Source organism: Myotis davidii, unplaced genomic scaffold (assembly GCF_000327345.1).
Source record: "Myotis davidii unplaced genomic scaffold, ASM32734v1 scaffold499, whole genome shotgun sequence".
Taxonomy (NCBI): domain Eukaryota; kingdom Metazoa; phylum Chordata; class Mammalia; order Chiroptera; family Vespertilionidae; genus Myotis; species Myotis davidii.
In genome coordinates this window covers 228,738-250,358 of record NW_006290677.1, presented here as the reverse complement: position 1 = coordinate 250,358, position 21,621 = coordinate 228,738, and the positions used below count along the sequence as shown (strand labels likewise).

Below are 21,621 nucleotides of genomic sequence, written 5' to 3'. Positions count from 1 at the left end.
CAACGCCCTATCCACTGAGCGAAACTGGCTAGGACTTTTTTCTCCTTTTTATCACCAAACTTTTAAAAAGACCATGTTCCCTTCCTCTTTAGCCCATTCATCCAAATGCCCTTGAAACTTGGTATCCTTTCCCACATTTCTAAGGAAGTCCATCAGTAACTCCTGGTTATTAAGTCAGGCTTTGTTCTCTTAAATTCTGCCTCCTTTGGACGGCTTCTCATCTTTTCTTTGAGACCACTTCTTCTAGGCTTCCATTTATGGTGCGCTCTGTCTTCTTCCAACTGCCCTGAGTACCCCTCTAACAGTTTGACTTTCCAAAGAAAGAAGAACAGTTATTCCTGCTCCTTTTGTTCTGTATGAGAATGATATTTCTTAGGTCCTTCCTTTTAAAAAACATATATTTTTATTGATTTCAGAGAGAAAGGGGGAGAGAGAGATAGAAACATCAATGAGGAGAGAAAATCATTGATCTGCTACCCCCTGCACATCCCCCGCTGGGGATCAAGCCTGCAACCCAGGCATTTGCCCTGACCTGGAATCAAATCATGACCACCTGGTTCATAGGTCAGTGCTCAACCGTTGAGCCACGCCGGCCAGGCAGGACCTTCCTTTATGGACTATGGGTCATTATGTTGGCAATTTATCTGCAGTTTGAAGATTGTGGTTTTATAGGAAACTCTCAATTAAATTGATGGTTTGTTGGAATACAGGTTTGTTGGAATTATTTATTCATTCATTTATTCATTTATATGTTCAATAAATATTTACTAAATGTGTAATCAGCAAATTAAATGGATTGTTAAATTTAACAGTAGGTTACATCTTTTTCTCAAGTTATATAAATAGTATAGGTTTCTTTGTTTTTTTTTCTTTCAATTTTTGTTGAAGTTTGTTATTTGCCTGTTGTTGTTGTTTTTTAATAATGTGAGCAATAAATAGCTATGTGACTCTCAGGTAAGTTATTTAACCTCTAGAAATAGTTCCCTAAATTTTAATGTTGGGATAGTAATAGTGCTTACCTTCTGGTTTTTTTTAAAGGATTAGATGACAAAGTGCCCCTAGATCACATAGTACATGCAAGCATACACTAATGGCTCAATAAATGCCATTTATCATTATTCTTATTATAATGTTTCAGACATTAGACTTTGGTCCTTACAGCAATTATCATGAATTAGGCATTATTTTTCCCATTTTTCAAAGAAAGAAACTAAAACTCTAAGGATTTAAATAACTTGCCAGATATCTCAGAGCTGGTCTGGGCTGTCTGATTCCATAGTTTGTGCCTTTTACTTACACCAAAGCCTTTCAGCAAATGCGTGACACTAAGAAGTAAAGTAGGAGTCACTTTATATGGACTGAAATACGCTAATATTGTTCTCAGGTGCCTTTTGAAAGGTGGGATTTACCAAGGAAGTTGTGGCAACTCCAGTTCTGAAAGTCAGATTAATAAAGATTTTATCTTAAAACCACAGAATTCTTGGGTTTAGAAGGATTTTAGGCTGAGGAGGATTTGTCCACCCAATTATTGAATTCTTTAACCATGTAGCCAAGAGGTCATCTGGTTTATTCTTGAACACTTCCAAAGACAGGAAAGTCATCAGCACCTGGGGAACCTCATTCCACTTCCCCAGCTCTGACCAGGAGACATCCCTTCCTTACATCAGCCCAACTCCTCTCCTGTGTCTGCCCTCATTCCTAACTCTGCCCCTCCCTGCACTCCCTCTGCCACCAGAACTCTCTCTTTAAGGCACAAATCAGATTGTCACTCCCCTAATTAAAACACTTTTTTGATTTTTCCATTGCCCTTATGACAAAATCCAAACTCTTTTCTGTGGTCAAGTAGGCCTGCCTCCTCTCAAACTTTCTTTTCCTTTGTTGCTCACTCAGCCTTGGTCCTGGTGGCCTGTATGTTCTGTGATACGCCCAGCGTCTTCCTGCAGATGGTCCGTGCACTGGTCCTTCTGCCTGTGTGCGGCCTTTCTGAGCTCTGCAAATGGCTGGCTCATTCTCATCTTTCAGATCTCAGCTCAGAGGCCACTTCCTCAGAGAGGCCTGCCCTGATCCCTTATCTGAGCCCCTCACCTCGTCATCCTGTACCCATTCTTCAGATCGCCCTGCCTTCTTTCCTCATGAGAATGTAAGTTCTTGGTGACTGGACCTAGGATACAATGCTGGCAGTTGTATCCTCTACAGTAGCACAGTAGCTCTCCATAGAAGGTGCTCCATAAATGCCTGAGGAATAATGAATGGCTTCATGAGTGACTGAATGTAAGGTTGTGGAGTCATTAAAAATGGAGTTGAGCGTTGTCCCAATACACCAAGTTTGTGTGTTTGATCACCAGTCAGGGCACATCCAAAAGGCAACCGGTGAATGTATCAATAAGTGAAGTAACAAATTGTTTTTTCTCTCTCTCAATAAATAAATAAATAAAAATATTTTTTGAATAGCATATTTGGACTTTGCCACTTTTGGTGTGACTTTGGGTAAATTATGTTAACCTCTGGGCTTTTGTTGCTGCACCTGTATCCTAGCAATCTTATCCACCTCACAGAATGTTATGAAGATTAATTAAGATATCAGCTGTGAATGTACCTGTCACATTACCTGACACACATTAGATATCCAGTCCACCTCAAAGCCTGGGGCTTTATTCTGAGCACGTGTACAAGAGTTCTGTGAAGTTTCAGCCTGATTAATGGAACTGTTTATATAGTGTTCCTCTGTGTGTGACTCACAGTCAGGTGTGAGATGCCTGTGACTCCTCTGATGTAATGCTTGCCTGGCTGGGAAGACAGTTCTAACCCTGGATATCAGTTGTGCGGAGTGATGCTCAGTCTGATAACCCAGGGGTGCCAAGCCCAGAGCCTTCACTGGGCCACTGAATACAGACCCCAAAACTAAATGCTCAAATGTGACCTTGTTGTGGCAAATCTCTTGTCTAGATGGATTGGGATGCTCTGTCTAGACAGTTGTCTTCCCTTGGGAAATCATAGTTGCCTAAGAGGAGGCACATGGTCTCCTGTTAAGAATACAAATAGCCTGTGAGCTGTTTTTCGGCAGGTGGAGGAGTGGAAGCTGCTGTCAGGTGTGTGGGTCTGTGGAGCAGAGCCTGCAGAAGGGAGCTGTCGGCTTCTGGACTCACAAGCATCTCAGGATCATGGTGGTAGCCTTCTCCTTCACACATGCAGTGTCAGCAGAGCCCACAGATCATGGGAAAGGGGAACTGTCACTGTCAGCCTATCCCGAGCCAGGGCGTCTGTGCCGCCACTAAGGAAAGCTCGGAGGAATTACAGGGTAACCCTGGCACATGGATTAACTGCTGGGAAGGGAGCAGAGGTTTCTATGCAACTTGCTGGCTTGGCATGATGGCCTTGGTGGTTCCCCTCTGTAGGCTCTTAGGGTGAGTGTTTTAACATGGGGGCTCTAAAATGAGATAGATCTCGGATCAAATGCTGGCAAAGTCATGACCTTGGCCAAATTATTTAACATCCAGCCTTAGTTTCCTCAATGAAAATGAAGATAATAATAATAATAATAATAATTCCTAGCTTATATGGTTGCTATGAGGATTAGATGATATCGTGCATGCAAAAATCCTAGCTTAGTTACAGGCCCATAGCCCATGTTCAGTAAATGATGATTCTTTTTATCTGGTAGGACAGGTCAGGATTCTGCGTCTATTTCTGATGAGCCTCATGCACACTGAACTTTGGGTCTTGGTTCACCCCTGCCAGCTGTGTGCCTCGGACAAGTTATCTAACCTCTGAGTCAGTGTTCTTATCTGTTACATGCAGTTTATAATTCCCACCACAAGGTGAAGGTAAAATGAGATAAGAGCGCCTGACACATAGTAAGTGCTCAAAATATTCTTTTCCCTTCACCTCTGGTTCTTGAGTATCTGAAGTACGGTCCCTTTAAGCTTGTTAAGATTCCTCACCAACCTTGTATGCAGCTGTATTCAGACAGCTTTGGCAGAAGAAAGAGGCGCTTTTTAATTTTTTTATAAACGACTGTTTCATAATCTGTTGGCTCATCTGCTGCTGCCACACCCTGTGCCTCTTAGGTACCCTGCGTCCTATTGCACTTAGCACGTGCCTTGCCTCTCACCTAAATGACCCTGGAAAGTGGTTGCTGTGGAAGGTTTCTGAATGCTAAATGGATTTTTCTCCCTGCTTTTTGGGGCCGTGCTGGCTCAGGGATTCTTAGCTGCAGGAGGAGGGGCTGGCAGTTGGACTGCAGTTGGACTTTGCAGCCTGGAGTGTTCTGGTTTTCATTAAAATTCTCTGGCTGTCTTTCGGGATTGCTCCATTGGCTATGACTGTGCGTTGGAGCTGGTTATGCTGTTCTCTCAGCCTCACACACCCATCAAATCACAGTGGCCCTGAAGACGAGAGAAAGTTGAAGGTGGGGGAACAGGCTGATTTAAGGGTCTTGCCCAGCAGCCTTTGTGTAAGGGACCCCCATCGACAACAGCAGAGCTTGAATTTGGCAAAGTATTAAATACAGATGGGGAGGCAGACATAGCCGAGCTGGGAACCCTTTTACAACTTACTCTTGATGACAGACTTGCTCTTGAGGCAGACAGGAGTTTCCTGGCAGCTGTCAGAGGGTCCTTGAATGTTAGTTACATTCATGAATGAGATCAGTCTGGTCTAATCATTTTTCTGAGGTGCTGATACCCTCATATGCCCAAGGAGATGGAAATTGGGTGGCAGTTCTCTGAGTTTGACAGAGTGAATTGAGTAAAGAGGATTTGGTTTTTAAATGTTAAAATTTTTTCCTTTTTTTTATTGTCTAAAGTTTTACATATGTCTCCTTTTCTCTCCCGATTGGTACCCCTCTCCCCCACAGCCATTCCCACCCCAGGCAAGCCCCCACCACCCCAGTGTCTGTGTCCACTGGCTATGCTAATATGCATGCATACAAGTCCTTTGGTTGCTCTCTAAACCCCACACAGCCCCTGCCATTTATCTCTGGATCTATTTTTGTTCATCAAATTATGTTGATCATTATATCCCACATAAGAGTGAGATCATGTGATATTTATCTTTCTCCAACTGGCTTATTTCGCTTAGCATTATGCTCTCCAGTTCCATCCCTGCTATTGCAAATGGTAAAAGTTGCTTCTTTTTTATAGTGGCGTAGTATTCCATTGTGTAGATGTACCACAGTTTTTTAATCCACTCCTCTGCTGATGGGCACTTAGGTTGTTTCCAAATCTTCTAGTAGCTGAAGAAATCTCACTTGAGATTGAAACTTTAATCTGAAAACCTAGGTTCAAATCATGACCACATGCTTTGTGACCTTGGGCAAGTTACTTCTCTGGGTCTCAGCTTCCCAGTGGGGTTGTGAGGATAAAATGAGATAAATTATGTAAAACTCTTGGCATATCATATGTTCTCATTAAACGGTAGATGTTGATGTAAATTGGACTAGATTTGACCTGCCATTCTATGTCCCAATTCTGCCATCTAGAACATTTGTCTGCATCCCTCCCAGCTTTGTGTTATTTAAGAATTTGAGGCAGATGTATTCCCTAGAGGAAGTTGAATCTTCTCTCTTTGGAAAAATACACCAAACACATTATTATGTTTCCCAGTGAAAGGCTTACAATGCCAGACATTTCATCTTTGAGTAACTTAGTCGGAAAAAAAAAAGATTTTTGACATCATTCTTGATGGACAGACAGGCTGTGAGAAAGCCATTGTAATTGATCTTGGATACAAATGTCCCCTATAGATACTCCCGAGAGAGCATCGCTGAGGCTCCCAGTTGCCTGCAGAGTCTACTCCACTTCCAGTCTTTTCCCTTTCACTCTACTCTTCAAGCCCCGTGTTCTAGCCACAGCACACTGCTCACGTACAATAATTAATATAGAACACATACATACCAAAGAGTATTTTAAATACACATTTACAGTTCAAAGTAGAAGAATAGACTGAAACATGTGTATCTACCAGCCAGTTTATCAAGTTGAGTATTATTGGTACTCAACTGCTTCTGTACCCTCTGCCTCTAGATCCTGTCTCCTTCCTTCCTCACCAGAGGCAGTGACTAGCTTGATTTTTGTGTTCATCATTCTTGTACTTTTCTTTATGGTTTAATCACCCATGTTTGTATTACTAAACTATACATTGTTTAGTTTTTTTAAAACAAAGATGCAAGCATAAATCTAGCAAGCTTTATAAGAAAAGGATAACGTTGCCACTTTTAGATCCAAAAATAAGCTGAACTTACTCAGGGTCATAGTCTGGCTTTAGCTTCCCCGTGAGTTCCAAAGGTCCTAATGGGGAAGTCAATAGGCAAGATTGTGAGTGAATCCTAGGAAATATGACACTACCCACAATTGGGGCATCTGATGGGGCGGTAGTGTGGGCCAGGCACTGGCCGTTTAGTAGGATATGATCACAGAGAGAGGACTGCTCTGTCTTTTCTACTCCTACTCTCTATGGCCTATCTCTAGCTCTCTGTGGGATGAAGTGAATGCCATCAGCTAACCAAACAGACAGCAGGGAGGGGACAAGCAAGATACTTCATCAGCACATGGTCAAGGCAAATAGGAAAGAATCTGGACCAAGTTTATTTATCATAATTTGTCAGGTTCAAAAGAGAGTATGTAGTATACCACCTATGGAATATTCTTACGTAAAAGTTGACCCTTCCATCTGATCAAACCTCTAGAGCTTAATTTATTGGGACTTTAATTTATTGGGAATACAGGGGAAAGGATGACAAGTTAAGTCACACTCTAAGAAACCAAACACATAAATTTAGTGTTGAACAACTGACTTGGCCTCTGCATGAAGTCAATAGCATGAAAAAAACAACGTGGTTTAGGAATGATAACCAAATGTATTATATATGTTTATAGTAGGGGACTTCAATACCCCATGGACATCACTGGATAAATCATCTAGACAAAAAAATCAACAAGGAAACAGCAATACTAAATGACACTCTAGCATAGATGGAACTAATTGACATCTTCAGAACATTCCACCCCAAAGCTACAGAATATACATTCTTCTAAAGTGCACATGGAACATTTTCAAATGTAATATATAAATCTTGTTTTTATTTGGATAGTCTGTGTGTTAGTTTGTTAGGTACCATAATAAAACATCACAGATTGGGTAGTTTAAACAAGATAAGTTTATTTTCTTATAGTTCCGGAGGCTGGAAACCCAAGATGAAGGCGCTGTCAAGTTGGTTTCCTCTGAGGCCTCTGTCCTGGGCTTTCAAATGACTGCCCTCTTCCCACCTCTGTACATGGTTATCCCTCTGTGCACATGCAGACCTGGTGTGTGTGTGTGTCCTAATCTCCTCTTACCAGAGGGGTTAGATCAGGCCTTTAGAGGCCCTATCTTTAATTACAGTCCCATTTTGAGGTACTGGGGTTAGAGCTTCAACATAAAAGTGTGTGTGTGTGTAGGACACAATTTAGCAGCCTATAACAGTCTACCTGTTAAAAGGGTGTTTTTGAGATGTTGGGGAAATTTTATTATGGACTAATATCAAGGGATTACTGTTAATTTTCTAGGTATGATAGTAGTGTTGTGATGTTAGAAAATGGGTAATGTAGTGTCTCTACTAGGTCCTGTGATTCTTGTTTACCACTTGGTGAAGGACATCCTCCAGCTTGTAGAATCTTCTCTTCGCAGTTTCTGCAAATTCACAGTCATTTCACATTGTGCTCTGTGTGCTGGGCTCTTTCAACCTGGCAACCTGCACCCTCAGTTCTTCACAGTTTTGTCGAATTATATTGATTCATCATGATTTTCCTTTCTTTTCTGTTCTCTCTTGGGAATTTCTCTTATTCTGATAGGAAACACCCTGTACTGATCCTCTAGAACAAGCATGTCAAACTCAAAGGCTAACACAGGCCAAATAAACGAGGCATGTGGCCCACAGGCTGGGAGTTTGACATGCTTGCTTTAGAATATTAACTTCTCTCTCCTGTTTTCAACTTCTCTCTCTTGTTTTCCTTATCTTTATCTTTTGACTACACTAGCAGATTTCCTCAACTTTATCTTTTAATCCCTTTATTGAGGTCTGTTTTTTTTTTTTAATTTTTGCTATTGGGTTGTCATTTTCTAAGAGCTCTGTTTTTGTTTTGTTCTCTGTTTCCTTTTTATAGTATCCTATTTTCACATCATGGAGGCAGTTTTATTTCCTTTTTGTGAGAATATTAATGGCATTCTCCCCCTCCCACATAATATCTGTTTCCTTCAAGTTGCTCTTTTTGTGTTTACTGTGGTCTGTGTCTTTATTAGAGGCTTTCCCAATATGTCACTCCGATTGCAAAAGGGGAGGGGGGAAATAAAAGCTGTCAAGATCTTGACATTGTGGTAAGTGAAAGAAGCCACTCATATGAGACCCCACAGTGTCTGATTTCATTTATGTGAAATGTCTAGAATAGGCAAATCTGTACAGACAGAAAACAGATTAGTAGTTGCCTGGGGCTGGAGAGTAGCTGAAATGCAGAGTGACTGCTAATGGGTATAGGGTTTTCTTTGGGAGGCAGTGATGACAATGTCCTAAAATTGATGGTGGTGATGGTTGTACAACTCTATGAATATACTAAACACCGCTGAATTGTACACTTTAGAAGAGTGAATTGAGTATGTGAATTAAATCTTAATAAACCATCCCAGTGGTGATGGTTGTACACTCTGTGAGTATACTAACTACCATTGAATTGTACGCTTTAAGAAGGTGAATTGGTTATGTGAGTTCTATCATAATAAAGTTGTCAGGAAACTGAGTATAGGATGGAGGTGATTAACTCTGAGCCTCCTTATGGCATGATTGGGCTGGGCTGTTTTGGGGAGCCCCTGAGGCAGCATCTTCAGGTTCCCTAAGTTGTGTTTGCCCAGGAGGAGTCTTCCGCTCCTCGTTGCTGTGTGTGGCTCTACCCGACAGCGTCTGGTAGTCAGGAAGGTGTGGGGCACTCCACGTGTGTAGACACATGCCCTTCGTTATGCTTCCCTTCAGACGTGCTGGGTCCTTCTGGACCAGAGATACTCTTACTTTTTATTATGGAAAATATCAAAGATTTACAGAAGCAGAGAGGCTAGTACAGTGAACTTCCGTGTTCCCATCACCCACGTTCACCAGTGATCACTTCATGGACATTTTTGTTTCATCTGTATCCCCCAACCCCTTTTCCCAGATGGTTGTAAAGCAAGTACATTTCTGTTTTATGTTCTCCAGAGACTAAGCATCCAGAATTCTGCCAGTGGAGAGAGGATGTAGGGACTGCTTTCCAGCGGCTTTCACTCTGGTCTTCGTCATTGTAGCATCCTATGCCCCTAGGTACACGGGACTGCCAGTCCAGGCCTGGAAGGATTCTGTGGTTTCAGTCGGCTCAGCTCTCAGCTTTCCCTGCATCTGGTTTAGGGTTCAGATTTCTTGAATCTGCTAAGCCAGTCTCCTTTCCCCCTGTACTTGCACGGTTATGTTATTAAGAAGAAAACAACACTCCACCTACTTTCTGTGGGTTTCAGGAGCAAGTGAAATTAGATGCAGCTGTTCTGTGTGCCGCAGGCTCAGGAAGACCCGCTGCTCTCGGTGTCGCCTGCCCCCCTCGCCCCCCCACCCCAGTCGTGCTCTATCCTACCCTGATCTGCTCAGCCCTAGAGCCCTATTTCATTTAGTTATGCATGTTTTGATTTTTTTTTTTTTTGCCTTCACAACTCATTTTCAATCTTCTGAGCACTAAGGGGACTCCTCTTATTTTACCTCGCCTTCCTCCTGACCTTGAGTCTAGGCAAAATTAAGGAGTCCCGCATTTGTGCCTTGCTGGCGTTTTGTGCTCCCCTCTTATTACAGAGTTGTTTGCTTGCACTTCGCGTGCTGCATTGCGGTTTGTTTACCTGCCTATTTCCCTGCGAAGCCGGGTTTGTGGGTGGGACTGTGTCTGTTTGTCTCCGAATCATGAGCACAATGCCTCGCTGCCAGTGCACATTTGTTAACTCGCAGCCTGGATTGCTGAACACTGTGCTTCCAGGGTGGGGACAGACAGCAGACAATGCCCCTTCCCTTCTCGCCTTTTATTGACACCACTGTTTGGTAAATATTAAGGAGCAAAGCGTGCCTCGTCTGGTGACTTGCTGTTACGCAATGCTGTTCCCTTTGCTTTCTCAAGTCTGGTGTTTCTTACTTAGTCAGCAGGTTGGAGAGGGAGGGAGGATGGCTATTGGAGTGTAAACATCCTACCGAAGAAGGAATGGACTTTGTCAGAGAGATGCCTTGTTTCCCTTGATAGAAAGGCTTGTGGTTAGAGGAGGGGGGTGTGAGAGGGAGTGAGGGGGTGGAGGTGGAAGATAGGGGGGATAAATGGTGATGGGAAAAAATTAAATTTAAGAAAGAAAGGCTTGTGGTCTACAGTCTACCTCACAGCTGCAGGAGGAGGGCATTTGTTTTCTTTTAAGGGTGGGGGAATTTATTTATTTATTTAACCCTCACCCGAGTATATGCCTCCCCTCCCACCCCCCGCCAGAATATGCTTTTTGTTGATTTTAGAGAGAGAGGAAAGGAGAGGGAGAGAAACATCGGTTGCATCCCGTGTGCACCTCGAACAGGGAATCGACACTGTGACTCTTTGGTGCACAGGAGGGTGCTCCAACCAGCTGAGCCACACTGGACAGGGCAGGTATTTGTTGTTTTGACAGCTACTTAGCTCTGCACAGTCTTCCATTGCTTTTTCCCTTTGGGCAAAATGCCAGGAGAATTTTTAAAATTACTGATTACAGTACTTAAAAATCTGGTGTTAAGGTGTTATCTATGAGAGGTCCTATTGCAAAATCTAACTTTGCAACGGTAACACTTAACCTGTTTTTTCTTAAAGTTTGTTCCTCAAGATGCTGTGATCCTTCAGAGAGAAAGAAGTAGAGAACTTGTGGTCAAATTTGGGGTGCTGGATTCAACAAAGTTAAATAGAGTTCCTTACTTCGAGACTTCTCAGAGCCTTGCTACTGTGCATTTGGGTCTCCTAGAGGGCTATGTAGTAGTCAGAATTTCCGAAATTTACTTTTTTAAAAAAAATGTATTTCATTGATTTCAGAGAGGAAGGGAGAGGGAGAGAGAGATAGAAACATCAGTCATGAGAGAGAATCATTGATCAGCAACCTCCTGCATGCTCCCTACTGGGGATCGAGCCCACAAGCGGGGCATGTGCCCTTGACCGGAATTGAACCCAAGACTCTTCATTCCACTGAGCCAAACTGGCTAGCGCCCTAAATTTACTTTTCTTCTGATGAGCAGGTGATCTGAGTTTTGTGTTTTGCAGAACACATACAACTCTGGAAATAGCCCCTCAGCTTAAATTCATCCTTTGAGGTCTAGTTCAAATGCCACTTCCTCCAAGGCTTTCCTGTCTCCCCCAGGGATATATACCCTTTTCCTTTTCTGAATTGCACTGCCTTCATTTGTCTGATTGTCCGCATTAATCAAATGTACTGAAGGCTGGTTGTATGCCAGCCACCCTGTGGTCAGCTTTGAATACTTAACCTTAACTCTAATCTTTCAAGTAGATGATATTCTTCTCATTTCATAGATGGAGAAATGGGGCATCAGAAAAGTGAAGTAGGAGTAAGTACCTGTATGTACCAAGCACTGTGCTGAGGACACAAAGATGACTAAAACTCAGGCCTTTCCCTGAAGGGACCCTAGTTTTATGGACTAGATAGTCTTGTAAATAAATAATTGTAATAAATAAATGAATTGTAATAAAATAAATAATCATTGCAGTGGGATAACTGCAATGATTAAGCTGTGGCCAGGGTATCATGGGAGAACTTAACCTGTATATGGGGGGAAGGTGACAAATCCAGGAAAGCTTCTGGGAGAGTGATGTCTGAGCAAGGTGGAACAAGAGTGCAGGGTTTGAAGGGACCAAAAATAAACATATACTTACACAAATATAACTAACTAACCAAATACCTAACTAAATAAATAACAGCATGGGCTGAGAAATATCCTGAGGAATTTATTGTTACTGGAATATGAAATGTGAGTTAGGTGGGAAGTGACACTAGGGGAGTTGAGATGATGTTTTAAACATGTTGAAGAGTTCGGGACTTGATTTTGAAAACCATGGAAAGCCATTGTAGAGTTTTCAGCAGAAAAGTGAGCTATCTGACACATTTTGGCTACATACCCAGGTGGTGGGTAGTAGGTAGTATTATTCTCATTTTCTAGGTGGGGGAATTGAGTTTCAGAAAGTGACTTGCCCAATTACCCAGTTTGTCAGAAGTTGAACAGAGCCATAATTTCAACTCAAATCTATCTGAATCATCCCTAAGTGACCTCTCAAAGTAACCATGGCCAATGATTATATTGAATTTCCTACTGAAAATAGTTTGAATTTCCTACTGAATCAGAGAATAGTTTTGAGCATTAATATGATCAAGAGCTAGAACTTAGTGCCATCAGATTCCGAGAAGGAGAGACCAAGGAGGACTTCATGGGAGAGAGGGCATCTATGTTGTCCTGAAGGAGAAGGGAAACTAGAACAGATAATGGGAAGCCAGGTGACAGAAGATGGGGCTGGAGGGGTGAGGTTGTGCCACCATGTGGTAGAGTAGGAGCGAGCATGGGAAACATGACAAGAGGCACAGGCATGTCACTTGCTTTTTCAGATATTCATGTAAAGAGGAAGGAAACAAAAACAATCACGTTCCTTAATTTCCATCTTCACTTTAGCTGACTATACACAACTGGGATTTAAAAAATCTTTTTACTACCTTATTGCAGTTACTTTGAGAGATTTCCCTTACAGTGTACGGTGATTAATTTCAGTGTCCTCATCCTCTCCTCAAACCCACTAGGAACATAAAAGGGCAACAGTTGAGGGTCCTATAGTTAGTAAGACTAAAGCCATGACATTTGAGTGAAAATGCAGTAATAGAAGTCTGTATGAGAAATAGAACTTGCTTACACGGAAGAAGGGAGTATTTGTGTTGGCTTTTACTTCTCTAAATATTCCTTCCATCTCTGTTATGATTCACTTCACAGGTTGGAGTTGGGATATTTTTCCATTCCATAAAAACAACTGTACACTGGCTTTTGGCCCACCCTGTATTTATTATAGTCAAGGTGTGGTAGAAAGAGGACGCACCTTCGAGTCAAAACACACCTGGATTAGTACCCCAGCTCCTCTACCTACCAATTTTTTTTCCTAGGGCACATTATTAACTTCATTAAGACTAGTCTTATAGACCTTTGATCTTATAATTATGTCCCGTCTGTTTGCCATCATTAAATTTACCCTCATCCCTGGGTAATTATTGGTAGCAAATAAGCATGTTCTAATCTTTCTTATCTGAAAGCAAAATAACAAATTCCAAACCTTTTCTAATTTTATCATTTATTTTAAATTCTGTTGACATTGTATTTTTCTCTTGCTATCCTTTATTTTTTTTATTTTTGAAGCTAACAGAGACTTTATTGTTTTATTAATTAAATCTTTATTGTTCAGATTATTACATTTGTTCCTCTCTTTTCCCCCCATAACTCCCCTCCTCCCAGTTCCCACCCCACCCTCCTCCCTCACTCCCCATCCACTGTCCTCATTTGTAGGTGCACGATTTTTGTCCAGTCTCTCTAGCTATCTTTTAGTGTTTTTTATTTTTATTTTCTCACTAAAAACTTAAAAGTTGTCCATAGTTTTTTTGTTTATTTTGGGTTTTTTTTGCTTTGACTTCTTCCTCTCACTCTAATCTCTTCCTATCATTCCACCAGGACTATTCTATCTGTGTCCACTAATGACCTTCATATTGTCAAATCTGAGGCCACTACTTTCTATGTGACCTGTGACCTGCCCGTGTCAGTCTCTTAGCCTCTTCTTATTGACCAAGTACCCAGCTTCATTACTTTTGATTCCTGAAACATGCCAAGTTCATTTTCACTTTAGGGCCTCTGCACCAGCTGTTATTTCAGTCTGAAATGTTCTTCTTTCATCTTTATGTGCTTGGCTCTTTCATATTCAAATATCAACTTAAATATAGCCATCTCAGAGAGGCCTTCTCTGACAGCCTGGTCTACAATACTTACCTAGTCAGCCTCTGTCCCTTCCTCCTGTTTTAATTCTCTAGTAGCACTTGTCACAATCTGATATTCTTCTTGTTCATTTATCTATATGTTCATCCCCCATTCATTCATTGCTCTGTTTTCTGCCCACCTGGGATATATGTTCTATGATGGGGGGACTTGGCTGGTTCTTCACTGTGGATCCTGGACCAGTGACTGACTGGCTCACAGTAGATGCTCAGTACAGAAGGATGGAATGAGTGAATATGTTTTTCCTATCTGTAAAATGGAAAGGCCAATACTCATGTCTCGGAGTTGTTGAGGACTTGCATGATCTAATTTGATAATACATGTAAAGTGAATAGTTCTGTGTTGAGCACACTGTATTTAATAAATGGAAACTATTATTTTCTAAGTATCTGGCTCATCATAGACATTAAACAAAGATTAGTTAATTGCCTTTCTTTCTTACAGTCTCCACCCCCTGCAGTATTTTTAATTTAAATAACCCACACTCTGGACAAAGTAAAGCTATGACTCTGTTTGTTGAAGAAAAGGCTTAAAAAGCATTATCCAATGAATAGTCAACATAAGCTAGTTTAGAACCATTATTAATGTATCTTTTGTCCCCCACCTCCCCATACACACAGAGACACTGCATTATAACAAGGTTTGGCTTTCTCTTGGGAAATTATAATTTTCTTCTTCTCTTTGGTTATAGGATCTTTGCCAATTAATTCTCCATAGGATCAAAGTGTTTGGGGGTTTGATTTCCTCTCCTGTTGTTTAGGTTCTCTGAAAAGCATTTCCAGCTTTTGTGTGTCCTGAGCACTTTTTCTTTTGCATTTATTGAATAAATATTTATTTAGGGACAACTGAGTGCCTGGCAATGGGGACACAGATAAGAATTCATAGGAGCCTCTGTCCTTAGGGTCTAGTGGGGAAAGCAGGATACATAAACCGGTGAGGATAATGAAGTGTTCATAGAGAGAGTCTCCTTAGAATATAGTGGAGACACAAAGGCGTGGGTGACTAATGCACATAGAGGGGGAAGGAGGGTTTCAGAGATGTGTGGCTGCTCTCCAGCCAACAAGGAGAGAATGGGTGTGTGAGTCAAGGTGTGGAGGATGAACCTGCCTCAGGCTCCGCACTCTGGGAGCCTGGTGTGGCTGTGTGGTCACAACAGGTGGTGGAAACTCAAAAGCCATGAGAAACAAAGCCAGAGAGATGAGCAGCCTCTGAGTTGTGGATGGCTTTGTGTGCCCTGCTAGGGACTGTGAACTTTCTCCAACAGTAACAATGACAAGAGCTGCACCTAACATTTTTTTTTATGTTTTTATTCATTTCAGAGAGAGGAAGAGAGAGGGAGAGAAAGATAGAAATATCAACGATGAGAGAGAATCATCCATTGGCTGCCTCTTGCATGCCCCCTACTGGGGATTAAGCCCATAACCTCAGGTATGTGCCCTGATCAGAATCGAACTGTGACCTCCTGGTTTATGGGTCGATGCTCAACTACTGCGCCACACCGGCTGGGCAACACCTAATATTTATTGACTGCTTCCTCTGTGCCAGGTTCACTTCTTCATGCTGAATTACATTAATTCCTTTGATTGCACAACCACCTTTGGAACAGGTACTGTTATTACCCCTGTTTACAAATAAACAAACTTAGGCACCGGGATAATAGGGGACTTGTCCAAAGGCCCCAAAGGCAGAGGCAGGACACAGACTGAGGCAGCTTGGCTCAATAGCTCACCCTCATCACCAGGGCACCGCACTTCCTTTCAAATGGCTTTGTATAGGCATCAGGGAGCAGCGGAGCAGATCTAAGTGTGGAAATGACATGGTCAGCTTCACTCTTTGGAAAGGTTGCTGTGGAGTCCCATTGCCTCGTGTACAGGAGTTGGTCTCTAAAAGCATCTACGGCTGCCAGGCCTGTGTGGCTCAATGCTTGAGTGGTGACCTATGGACCAAGAAGTCACAGTTCGATTCCCAGACAGGGCATCTACCCTGTTTGTGGGCTCGATCACCAATGAGGCAGCAGGCAGCCGATCAATGATTCTCTGTCATCATTGATGTTTTGATTTCTCTCTCCCTCTACCTTCCTCTCTGAAATCAATAAAGAGATATTAAAAAAATAAAATAAAAGCATCTAAGGCCAAAAGTGCAGTTACATTTCTTCTAGAAGTGAGGAGTGCCTGAGTGAGGTTTGCTACGTTAGCGGTGGCATTTCATATCTCAGTCAGCCCAACACAGCGGCTTTCCCCCAGCCCTGGAACAGAGGGCAGTGTCTGGTAGACATGTAAGAGATGAATAGTCGGCTTGTCTCGGTGGGCCCTGGTGTTTGAAAAGCACAAAAGCGTGTCACAGTCCTGTGGAAACTGAGCCCCTCAGTGGTGACAGCAGACTCAGCTGCCCCTCTCACTTTCTTCAGGGCCCACACTCACTCACGGGCTGCAGAGCCCAAGTGTTGCTTAGATGCGATTTCCCCATCCTTGTTTCTCTCCCAGGAGGAGGGGCACGGTTAGGCCTGTGCGTGATGACAGCAGAGTGGAGGGAGGTCTGCATATGAGTGGGGAAGTGAGAAGAAGGCAGAGCGAGCAGGCAGCACAGGGCATCTGCAGCCCAGGTGTGAGAGGCTGGCCCCCATGAAGGTCAGGGCAAGTGCATAGGAGAGTATGGATGTGAGAGATGTAAAGAGGTTAAATATTCTGGACCCAGTGACCGATTGGATTTGTTCCCTTCAAACTTTTTCTGATCTGAAAACATAGTTAGTTCATCATTGCATCTTTCTGTTTTCAGTCTGGTAAAATCCCTTCTAATTTCCAACTACATCAGCTTTCGTAACGCATGTTCCTGGTTTATGGCTACTGAAATAGGCTTAAGAGTTTTCTGCAAGCATTAGGAACTTTGACCAATCTGTCTATTCTGTCACAGTGGTGAAATATTTCTGCTTTGTTGTTGTTGTTACACGCAGATATTATATTAGGTCAGATCTCTTGGTAATACTTGAAAAAAACCACCACGATGTTTTTCTCTTACAGATCTTATGCTAAGTTCATAGATTCTTCAAATAACCAAAATGATTTTGTAGCTACTTTTAAGAAAACTTGAACATGATTACATGGATAAAAACCAAACAAACCCACCCAGGGTACAGGAAAAAGAGACAGGGAGAAGCACATCAAAATGCTGACAGTGATTGTGTTCCTTTTGGTAATTTATTTTCCCCTGTGCTATGTTTTCTACATTAAAAAAAAATGTGTCAGTGGTACATGCGAAATGTTAAAAATGTACTTAAAAATGAAAAAAACTTAAAAAAAATAAGCTCCTTGTAATCCCATAATCCTAATACAACACATGTTCTTATGTTTGAAGTGCCCTTGTTCACATGCATGCTTATTTTTCATAGCCGCAGTCCTGACAAATGAGCTTTGTGTATTCCTTCTATTTTATAGCCCATTGTCAACATTATTTCATATTTCTACATAGTTTTCATAATTGGCGTTTCTAACGGCTGCCCTGCATTCCAGGGTGTTGATGTTCCACACTGAACTATCCCTTGTTGGACATTTGGATTGTTTCCAATTCTCTTAGATAAGACGTAGTGAGCATTTTTGTTCACTTAGCATTTTGAGTTGGTTCAGTTCTTTCACTAAAGTGATTTCCCAGCAGTGAGCTTAGTGCATGACAGCTTTGAACTCTGTGATGGCTTTGGCTTATACCAAGTAAGATCATGATTTCTGGAAGGGCCAGTTGAATGTGGATGGTCACTGGTGTTTTAACAAAGTGTATTATTTCTAAATTTCATATTTATTGAAGAAAATTTAGAAAAGACATAAACCTATAAAAAAGGACATAAACTATAATCCTGCCACCCAGCGGTAAGCATTTAAAAAATGTATTTCCTGCCCGGCTGGTGTGAAACAGTGGTTGAGGTCTCCAGTTCGATTCCCAGTCAGGGCACATGCCCAAGTTGCAGACTCGATCTCCTACAACTCCAGGAGGGGGTGTGCAGGAGGCAGCCGTTTGATGTTTCTCTCTCATTTGATGTTTCCAGCTCTCTCCCTTTCTTCCCCCCTCCCCCACAAAAGGAAAATCAATAAAAAATGTATTTCCTTTCAAGTATATATTTCATCATGTTACATCATGTGGCTCTATGAAAGTATGATCTCTTCTCTATTGTTGGATGGCGGTTTACTCCTTCCTCCATTTGCAGGGTTTATTTTAAGTCATTCTGGAAGGAACTTTCTTGGGAAGAAATCTTTGTGCACATCTTGGAATCATTCCTTAGGAAAAGTCTCCCAAGCAGAATTGCTAGGTCAAAGAGTATGCACATTGTTAAGGCTTTTGATGAAAATTGAAAACTTGCTATTGAGGAAAGTTGTGCCATGTTATACTTCACCTGGTTAGAAGTGTACAGGAGACAGGCTGGGTGACAGCTGACCAGGGCCTGAGCCAGGTGGGTGTGGTAGAGACAAGCTGGAACAGAGAGGGAATTCAAGCAACATTTCTGAAAGAAAATCTGTGGACCTTGGTGACAGATGGCTTTTGGCATGCTGTGTGTGTATGTGTGTGTACTGGGGGACCATGTTGAGAAAGAATATCTACCTTGTCTCCCACATCGGTATTCGCCAAGATGCAGATACGATAATTAGCAAAGCACTTGCAAACCTGAGGTGCTGTTTAGACATAAAAGCTTATGGATAGTAACAGTAACTAAGAAACCCCTCCCAACAGGGCTGTCTCAAGGATGAAATGGGCTGGTGTGTGTAGATCTCCTAGGCTCCAGATAGTTTTCTCCGAGAAGCTTCACAGACTCGTGAATTCCTGTAGTTTATCCTCATCTATGTGAGTCCCAGAGCACTGGGACACCTTCTTCCCTTTTACTTTGTCCTGCTTCCAGTGCAGAGGGAATCTGCATACACAGCTGATAAGAGTTCAGCTGGCCTGACCTGTTTGGCTCACCGGATAGAGCATCAGTCTGCGGACTGGGGGGTCCCAGGTTCGATTCCGGTCAAGGGCATGTACCTGGGTTGTGGGCACATCCCCAGTGGGGAGTGTGCAGGAGGCAGCTGATCGGTGTTTCTCTCTCATCGATGTTTCTGGCTCTCTGTATAAGTGCTTTAGAGATAACAGCCTGGGTTCAAATTTCAACTCCCCTAAGGACCCTCCATTTTACTTAAATTTTCACATTTATCCAGCATAACAACTCAGTGAGGTAGGTTCAATTTTAGGGCAGTTGCTGTTACTACAAAACCTTTGTGTGAATTAGAAAAGCATAGTAGTATGACCCTATCTCCCCCCCCCCCACCCCCCCCCCCCCCAACCCAGCTCTTTATGGGTGGTATTGTTTATTGTTGGAGGAGGACAACAGAGGGAGCCTTGCCTGCTTGTGCAGAGGACGGAAACAGCAAGTTGGGTCTGGAAGGGCCTTTTTTTAGATCAGTTCAATAAACATGATTTGCAGATAGAATCTCTCCATCTTGGAAAGGAATTAATGAGTAGGAAGGGTATCTTTCTTTTCCCCCAGGAAGCAAGGTGATAGTATTTCCAGGAGCATCCAAGACTCTTTGGCAAGCACCTGCGCCCAGGTGCTTTGTATCCTAACAAATGAGCTCTGCCTGGGGAGTTAATGCGGGGGGAGTCCAGTGCAGTGTCCCTCGCTTCTCCGTCCACCTCCCTGTAGGAGACCCAACCTATGCTCTGGGCAGTGACATCTGCTCACTCCGGAAGGTGACAGAGCATCGTTACTTCAACAACCGGATTCAGACATTTGCTTTGGTTAATGCTGATGAAATGCTGTTTCAAAGCTTTAATTTTCAATTTTCTTATGTGGCTGGTATCCCAAATGTATTGTGTATTTCTAGGAAATAGGAAAATATAAAACACAATATAGACAAAGACTATAAATAGGAAGATATTTTATGGTTTTGCTTTTTATGAAGAGTACTGTGAAGGTCTCAGGCCTACTTTGTTTTTAGTTTTATATGTCTTTAAAAATATTCCCAGGGGCTGTTTTTGAACTCCCTCTCATCGATGGCTCCATGCCAGCCTCCGTGGAGGTTATGCCCTTGGCCTTGCTCACTAGGGAGTTATCTTTGCAGACCTCATTCATCCTAGCAGCAGCTCTGATTTGGTGTCAGAAGACCATGAATGCTCTTCTGGCTGTTGCTGGCATGCTGCATGGCTGGAGGCAACTCACTCTTTTGAGTGCTTCTTCAGGAAGATTCTGTGTCAGAGTACAGTGACAGTAATTTCAGAGCGGAATGCTGGATACGCATGTGCCAGAGTTTTACTTTTATCAGTGACACAGATACACTATTGTTCTACCCATCGGTTTTGGCTGTCATACACTGGATGCTTGGTTTTGAGGGAAATTGGTCTGAAAGAATGAATCTACCATACAGGGACTTGCTGTGCTGAGATATGTTTTATGTTTATTTTTTTAATCCTCACCCAAGGATATTTTTCCATTGATTTTTAGGGAGAGTGAAAGAGAGAGGGAGAGGTGAGAGACAGAGAGAAACATCGATGGGAGAGAAACACATCGATTGGTTGCCTCCTGCATGAGCCCTGACCACTTAATGCACATTGCAGATGTCTTTTGCAGGGGAGGAGCCTGCAACCAAGGTATGTGCCCTTGACCGGAATCAAACCCAAGACCCTTTGGCCCACAGGCCCTATCCACTGAGCCAAACTGGCTAGGGCCTGAGATATAGTTTAATAGAGAAGCAGTGATAGCCAGAGTCTAAGTGGGATAGTCCTTCTGTGCCATGTGAAAGGGTGCAGCAGAGTATAAGCATACAGATCAATGGAATAGAACAGAGAGTATATGCCCCTTGACCGGAATCAAACCCGAGACCCTTTGGTCCACAGGCTGATGCCCTATCCATTGAGACAAACTGGCTAGGGCCTGAGATAAAGTTTAATAGAGAAGCAGTGATACCCAGAGTCTAAGTGAGATAGTCCTTCTGTGCCATGTGAAAGAGTGCAGCAGAGCAGACAAAGGAAAGAACAGAGAAACAGAGCACCCAAAACAGATTTTTTTTTAAAGGGCCTCTCTCACTGTATTAAGCATTACTGTAGAATGAATAGAAGAGCAGAGTATAATTTGTTAGGATTTGGAGGTTATCTTTTTCCTAGAAAGAACTAGATACCAAAGCCTCCCCAGAGGCAAACACTTGCTGGTTTCTTTTGAATGTGAAAGAGTGCAGCAGAGCAGACAAAGGAAAGAACAGAGAAACAGAGCACCCAAAACAGATTTTTTTTTTTAAAGGGCCCCTCTCACTGTCTTAAGCATTACTGTAGAATGAATAGAAGGGCAGAGTATAATTTGTTAGGATTTGGAGGTTATCTTTTTCCTAGAAAGAACTAGATATCACAGCCTTTCTAGAGGCAAACACTTGCTGGTTTTCTTTTGTATCCTTCCAGAGAGGCTCATGCTTCCACAGATAAATAATAATATGCCCCCTTTTCCTACTATACACACCGCTTTCCACCTTCCTTCTTTCACTTACTGCACATTGCAGCTGCCATAGCAGGCTGCGTGGTAAGTTGATGTATAGTTTCCACAGACTGTA

The 21,621-nt window shown here is 42.5% G+C and overlaps 1 protein-coding gene across 4 annotated transcripts in view; it reads left to right on the top strand.

Annotated features, from left to right (window-relative positions):
* RAB30 (RAB30, member RAS oncogene family) overlaps positions 1-21,621 on the top strand; it is a 75,558-nt gene that overhangs the window by 31,699 nt on the left and 22,238 nt on the right. The window contains exon 1 of one of the 4 annotated variants that reach the window (XM_006763740.2): positions 4,022-4,408. The exons of the other annotated variants lie outside the window; for them this stretch is intronic. The gene's annotated coding sequence lies outside the window, so the exon portion shown is untranslated. Of the gene's footprint in view, positions 1-4,021; positions 4,409-21,621 lie in introns of those variants that run through there. 4 annotated transcript variants of the gene reach the window in all.